Genomic DNA, 7,460 nt, shown 5'->3' with positions numbered 1-7,460 from the left:
GGCCACTGGGGTGGCCGCGGGCGGCCATGACAGGGGGCGGGCTCTGTCTCCCCCAGGCCTGTCTGCACAGCTCCCGCCACACGCGGTCCCTGAAAGCCGCCTGTGAGCTGAGTGTGTCATGGAGCCCGGGAGGCCTGCGTGCAGGGCCCCCTGAAGTCCACCTCGCAGGGTACTGTCTGCCCTGGGGCCTGCGTGTGCGTGGCTCTCTCCCGGGCGCCTCCTGCTGGCTTGTCTCCTGGCCTCTCCCCCACAGCGTGGTTTCCAAGCCTATCGGCTTCCATGAGCCGCGCAGAATTTGCACAAAAGCAGCACCAGGGACAGGGTCTCCCTGCCGTTTCTCCTGAAAGCAGGTCCCACTGAGAGAGGGGCCCCTGTCCCAGGCCCCGGCTCTCCCTGTCCCAGGCCCCGGCTCTCCCTGTCCCAGGCCCCGGCTCTCCCTGGGTTTGCTCCAGAGGCCTTCACTCTCGCTGGTGCTCCTGCTAATGGCGGCCACAGGGCGGCTTTCCTGGACGGACGGATTGATGGCTGCTGGATGGGCCAGGCTCTCTCAGCCTCACCCGCTTTGTAAATAAACATGTGCCACGTGAAACGAAAGCAAAGGGGTCTAAACCCACCAGGAGATTGAGGCTCCGTGGGGGGCGCTCAGGTGGCTGCGGCTGGGTGGGCTGGATCCCGGCTCCTGCTAATGCCCCCTCTGGGTGACCAGTGAGGGCACTGGGGGGGCTGACGAGGGTGTGGGCAGCCCCACTTCCATGCCCTGGTGGTGGGAGTAGAGTTACCTCCTCTTCTTACAGGGCGATTGGCCATATTCATCACAAAACACAAACCTCTAAACCTGAAATCCCACTTCCAGGAATTCGCCTCCAACCTTCCTGCCCACGTGTGCAAGGTGCTTGCCCAGAGCCTGCATTGCTTTCGTCTGGCCACTAGAAACAACTCATTTCTGTGTGACAAGGGACGGGTTACACACATCACTGAACAAATATATCAGACCGGAGATGCACAAAACGGGACCCACCTCCAGAGGCGGGTGACCAGCACTGAGCTGCGGCTGTTGGCGGGGGCTGCCCCCTCTTTCACTGTCCGTCAGTGCTGTGACGTGTGCTCCGTGGACTCCGCAGGCCTCTGTAATAGATAAGCACTCTACTGGCAGGTGATGAAAACATGCATGTGCTCTGTAAGTAGGAAAGAGCGTTCGTTAGAAAGTAGGAACCTTTTCAAAGAGCTCACCATCTTTTCAAAGTTTGTTGAGGGAAAAGAGGAAGGAAGGTGAGATGGCTGCGAGTCCTCTGGGCGTCTCTGGCCCCCGCTGTCCCAGGGTCAGGCCGCACTGGGCCTGGGTCAGGCCAGGGTTTGCAGAAGGGGGTGGGCCTGACCCGGCCACAGCGCGGGAGCGGGGAGGGGGCGGCCGCCTGCCTGTGGAGCTGCGGGAGCTGAGTGCTGTGTGATCAGCTCCGTCTGGGAGAAGCCCAGGGCCTCGTAATGAAGCCACGTTGCCAAGGTCTGTGGTCCAGTTTCCCAGCTGGCGCAGCTGGGTGCTGGCAGGGGCTCCTCCTGCTTCAGGTTAGGAAGCATCATCGCCAATTTGCAAACTGCTGCGTGAATGAGACCTGCCTTTCGTAATGCTCTCGGTCTGCCCACCGCGCGGCCCGCTCCGTTCCACCTTTCCTGTGTCGGACTCCAAGCAAAGGCCTTTGGAGACTAGTTCATACCCATGACCAGGCACGATGCTGCCCACTGCACTCCCACGCCCCCTTTGGCTGCTGCCTCGCCTGGGGGCAGGGGCTCTGCTCTGGGTCCCCCACGCAGGAGGCAGCGGCTCTCTGTGCACCAGGGCTTGGCCACAGTGCAGCCAGGTGGACACTGTCCAGGGAGCACTGCCTGCATCTCTGTGCTGGGCGAGTGGGGACGGCCTTGCCTCTGAAGGGCCGCTCGCATAGAGAAGCTTTTACATCTTGGGTTGGCATTTAGTTAATGCGCTTCTGCCCGCGTGTGAGCAGAGCGGGGCCCATTATGTTTTGGCTCGGGTCCCGCGGCGTCGCCACCATCGACCCGGATTGCCGGCGTCCAGCCCGTAGCTGAGGCCGGTGGTGCAGCAGAGGCGGCGGCTCAGGCGTGATTAAGGCTCCGCTCTCACGGTCTGTGACTCAGCACATCCTTCCTCGCCAGGCTCAGAGCGGGTATGGCTCAGGCTGTGCTTTCAGTGCTAAGTGACTATTAATAACAGGGAACTTAACGCCACGCTCGCTGGTGGGAGGCGGGGGCCTAACGCCGCAGCCTGGCGTCCCTGCGTTGACCTGACTTACTCTCCACGGTGGCTGCTGATCTGATGCCACGTCCCAGGCAAAGGGAAGGGGGTGCTGTCAGCCCCTCTCCCCAAATCAGAGGACCCTCTACTGACACCGGAAGAGCTCAAGCACCGGCCTCTGTGCCGGCCCACTCAGCGCCGGGGTCTCCCTTGTTGAAATGTCTAGGGCAGTGGTTCTCAACCTTCCTGATGCCGCGGCCCTTTAATACAGCTCCTCATGTGGTGACCCCCAACCATAAAGTTATTTTCATTGCTACTTCATAACTGTAATTTTGCTACTGTTAGGAATCGTAATGTAAATATCTGATATGCAGGATGTATTTTCATTGTTACAAATTGAACATAATTAAAGCATAGTGATTAATCACAAAAACAATATGTAATTATATATGTGTTTTCGATGGTCTTAGGCGACCCCTGTGAAAGGGTCATTCGACCCCCAAAGGGGTCGAGACCCACAGGTTGAGAACCGCTGCTCTAGAGGGACTTGCCTCTCGGGAGGCGGTGTGGCCTCGGCCCAGGCATCTGCCCAGAGGGCATCCTTGTCTGACACACGATTCTCACATCAGGGCGTGACTGGGTGGGGTCGGGTGTGAGTTAAAATGCAGTTTCAGGCTCAGGTTCCGACCCTCCGTTCTGCATTTCTCGGGCCACACTGAATCCGAGTGAGGTGGAGGGACTAAGCGATCAGCCCCCTGTGGTTGGGCATCAGGGAAAAGTGTCGGCTTGAGTCACAGCCTTTCAGTGCACGTATGAGACTATTCAGTCTTTTCACAACGTCTCCTGTACCCAAAGAAAATGTAGATTGGCGGCTGCTGTGGCCAGTGTCCATGTCGTGTCCACGTCGCACGGGGAGGGCTGTGCTGGGCCCTGCCCCAGGGCTGACCGGGCTTTTCCGCCGCAGCAGGTGCTGCGAAGCGGGGATTTAGGAAAATGTCCTCAATGTTCATCAGAATTGTTGGGTTGTTACTTCTGGAACCTTTGGGAAGTTCTGGCTTCCAGGAACTGAAGGACAAATGCCCGAGCCACGTGACTGCTGACGTCTGAGATTTATTTACGTGTCAGGTTTGTGAGGGGGGACGTTAGCAAAACGAGGACCGGGCCCTGCAGTGCTGCCGTTCAGAGTGCTGCTCGCGGGCGCAGGACTCACCGCTGGGCAGACCAGCCTCCTGCCCTGGAGGGACCGCGGACAGAGTGGGCAGACCAGCCTCCTGCCCTGGAGGGACCGCGGACAGAGCGAGTGCAGCTCAGGCAGGTCTCCGTGCGCAGACTCCCAACTGTGCGGAGCTCTGGCCCCGGGAGGCGGAAGGAAGGGAGGCAGCTGACTTCTCTTAAAGACATTCAAGTGGAGCTTGCTAGTCCTTTCTTGGCGAGTCGGGTTATTTTCGGCTCTAACTGAACAGTGTGTGCCTGTCAGTTTCTGTTCTCAGAGCTGTGTTTTCTCTCAGCACCTGGTAGGGCTCCTCATCGAAAGTGAGGTGAGTGGGCGTCCCTGCGTCCGAGAGTCAGTCAGAGTTAGACGAGGCCACCCCAGGCTGCATCGGGGTCCGTGGTCACCGTGGTGAGCAGATACACTCAGAGGCTGTGCAGGTCGGTGAGGGGAGTAAGGTGGGCTCAGGGCACCAGGCACCTTAATTTCACACGATTTGTGTCCTGCACCTGGAGGCTCCCCTCCTGTCTGCCCACCACTGAGTAGTAGCTGGTGCCAGCCCATGGGCTGGGCACAGTGCAGAGAGGCCCTGGGAGGCAAACCCTCGCCCATAGCAGGTGCCACCCGCGCCCACTGGCCCTCCGAGCTTCCAAGGTGGCGACGTTTCAGGCTTCTTCTTGTGATCTCAGAGAGGAAGGGAGAGGGAGAGAGAGAGAGGAACACCAATGATGAGAGAGAATCACTGATCGGCTGCCTCCTGCACGCCCCCTACTGGGGATCGAGCCTGCAACCCGGGCATGTGCCCTGACCAGAATCGAACCTGGCTCATAGGTTGGCACTTACCACCGAGCCTGTTGGCGGGCACAGCCTCTGATACCGACAGCGGGGAGCGGTGCCAAGACCGCTGGGCAGCTGCGAGCACGTCCTCAGAAGCAGCTGTTTCTATCTGTTAGATGCCTCAGTGCCCTAAGCATCATGCCCTGAGATGCCTTCATTCTAGAGGAGCACACAGGGGCCTGGGGCTCCGTGCAAGTGGCAGGTCCCGAAGCCGACTCCTGGCGGGTAGGGTTGCCATGAGATTTGTCTTCCTAATCTGGATGCTTCTGGGAGCAAAAGAGGTCAGGCCTGAGGTCAGACCCGTCCCTGGGAGGGTGCAGTGCCCCGGGCCCCGCTCCCTGCCACGCAGGTCGGTGGGAGCCGCCCTTGGGAAGGAGGGCGCTCCCTCAGCCACGGAGCCCCATGGCAGCCACAGGGACGGCGAGGTAAAGCGGTGAAGCTGGAGGAGCAGCGCGCCTGCCAGCAGGTGATGGGCCACCCCCGCCTTTCAGGGCCGCTCCTCTCCTGTGGTTTGTTTACTTTGCTCTGAGGCCACAGCTGGTGCAGAGCGAGCGTTTTCCTGACCAGGAGGACAGCCTCCCAGGAACAAAGCCCAGAAGGCAGGCACCTGCCGGAAGCCACCCAGGGCCCGGGCACACACCATACGCCTGGGGTTCGGTGTCCCCCCGGGCGAGCTGGCCACCTCCTCAGCCTCCCTGGCAGTTCTCGTGGGGACGCTGTGTCCGTCCCAGAGCTGGACAACTCCCAGGAGCTCTGGTGTGTGCACAGGCCTGGCCTCCGTTCAGAGGCCGCCTGCCAAGCGGGGCCTCGCTCCGGCTGTGGCCAGGGCTGGAGCAGAGCCTGGGGCAGGAGGGGTGGCCGAGGGCTTGGGCCAGATCACAGCTGCATCCCCTCGCAGGTGTTTGGAAAGGGAGCCATCGCTGAGCCCCACGGAAGGAGCCCCTGCATTCGGAGCGCACCTGGCACCTGCCCTGGCCTGCGGGGCTCACGCTCCTGCATCTTGTCTGTCCCCAGCGGAGCAAGGTGGGCTCAGGGCACCAGGCGCCTTAATTTCACACGATTTGTGCGCAGACGCCGCCCTTCCCCCGGCCAGTGGCTTCGGATGCAGAGGCCACGGCAACGGCTCCTGATGACTCTCCGACTCCCCGAGGGAGACTCGTGTCCCACTCAGTGTGAGGGAGGCTGGGGTCCCTGCTGAGCGGACTCTGCTCTTCCCCAGCACAGGTCTGGGTCCCCTGGGACTGTATTTCCCTTGTTTAGTTAAGGGGTGTTTGTTTAATTAAGGGGTGTGCTCCACTTCAGCTCAGAAGCAGCCAATATTAGGGGTGCTGTGTCCTCCCCTGCGCCCCCACGTGAGTGAAGCAGCAGATGGAGTTGGGTCTGTGTATAGAGACAGGAGGGTCTTTCTGAGTTGCCATGGAGACCACACAGCTTTCGCCCACCTGCTGCCTCTCCAGGAGTTCCCATGGGGCTGTGGGGTCCCAGGGGCATTTCCAGGGGCGACTCCTCCACGTGTGGTTGGCGGCGGCTCCGTCAGGATGACATTGGAGCCTCAGTGCCAAGTGGGTTGGGGTGGGGTTTGGTGTCTGGGTCACCTGGTGCCAGAGGGGCCTTATGGGGCCCTGGGGTCCACAGGGGCCGGGGTGGGGAGCGGCCATGTCTAGGGAGCACTGATGACAGCCTCCCGGGGCCCAGGGACTGCGGGCCGCCGCTCAGTTTGCCAGCTTTTAACCCCCGCTGTGGCTGTGCTGGCCTTGGACCCCTGTGGGCTCCACGTGGGTTTGGCCGACCGGCAGCGGCCGTCCTCCTGGCACCCGGCAGCACTGGGGGGTCGTCTGCTGGTGTCTGCGCGCGGCCTCGGATTCGGCTCGATGCTGTTGGGTAACTGACACGGGCTCTGCTTTGTGCCTCTGGTCCCTTCTCCTGAGCCTGCAGGCCTGGTGGCCTGGGCCCCGCCGCCCTTGTGTTATTTACGGAGGAATTGGATCCGCAGAGAAACCTCTGGGGGACGAGACACAGGCGGTCCGTGTGGCGTGTCTGCCTCCAAGTGCACGCGCGGCTCTGCAGCGGCTCTCACGGGGCCAGGGTGTCCGGGTGGCTCAGGCACAGGTTCCACTCACGTAGCCAAGGGCTGGCACAGTGCCCCCTCGCTGGGCACGGGGTTGGCTGACACGTGCCTGGCTTCCCCGGACGGAGTCCTGGCCATGTCAGGGACCCACTTGGCGACTGTGGAGGTGCCCGAGGTCTCCTTGCGGAGTAAGTGAAGCGAAGTCAATAGCGAGAAGAGGTGAATTCCCTGCACAGAACTGAGTGCCATGGGCAGACCCTGGGTGTGGTGAGGGGTGAGGCGGCCCCGGGGGGCAGCAGGCAGCACACAGCGACACAGCCTCCAGGGCTGCCCAGCACGTGCCGCCACTCTCACTCGATTCCCGCGTGGCCTCCTCTAAGGACTGCCTGCCTCCTGCCCAGCCAGTCACACCCCCTCGCCCGAGCCACACCCCCCGGGGCCACCCCGCGTCCAGCAGGCTGGAGGAGATACCTACGAGCCGAGCCTTCGAGCCCTTCGCAAGCCTTGCCCCCTGGCTGTTGCGATGGGCACCGTGCTGGCCTCGGGTGGGGTTGCGGCTGGGCTGCTGTCGGGTCACCCTGCCAGTCTCCCCCTCTGGATGGCCCTTTGCTCGGGGGACGGAGGCTGCCACCTGGTCTCAGACAGCGATGCCCGGAGGGCAGCTGGGCTAGACGCCCTCCACGGGCATTTACCTGCTGCTGGCGGCGACTTGTTAAAAGGTCAGAGCGCGTGCTGTGGGGCCTCCCCTCCCTGGGGCCGGTGGGAACCGCCAGGTGCTGGAAAATTCTCTCTCTGCTGCATTGAAGCTGACCCTCCCTCCGTCCCTCTCGCCGAGGAGGGGGTGACATGGCGCGATGCCTGCTGCTTTCTGTCCCCGGAGGACGTGGCCACTTCCCAGACCCTTCACTTCTTGTTACTGCTCCTTTGACGTCTGAAAGTCCCTTTGAAACCTGAGGCAGGAAAAACACACAAACAATGTGAGGCGAGCCCGTCTGTGGAGGCCGTGGGCACTGCTGCCCGTCTGTGGAGGCCGCGGGCACTGCTGCCCGTCTGTGGAGGCCGCGGGCACTGCTGCCCGTCTGTGGAGGCCGCGGGCA

This window comes from Myotis brandtii, unplaced genomic scaffold (genome assembly GCF_000412655.1).
Source record: "Myotis brandtii unplaced genomic scaffold, ASM41265v1 scaffold145, whole genome shotgun sequence".
Lineage (NCBI taxonomy): Eukaryota > Metazoa > Chordata > Mammalia > Chiroptera > Vespertilionidae > Myotis > Myotis brandtii.
The sequence above is the reverse complement of the archived record's forward strand: the minus strand, read 5'-3'. Positions refer to the sequence as shown.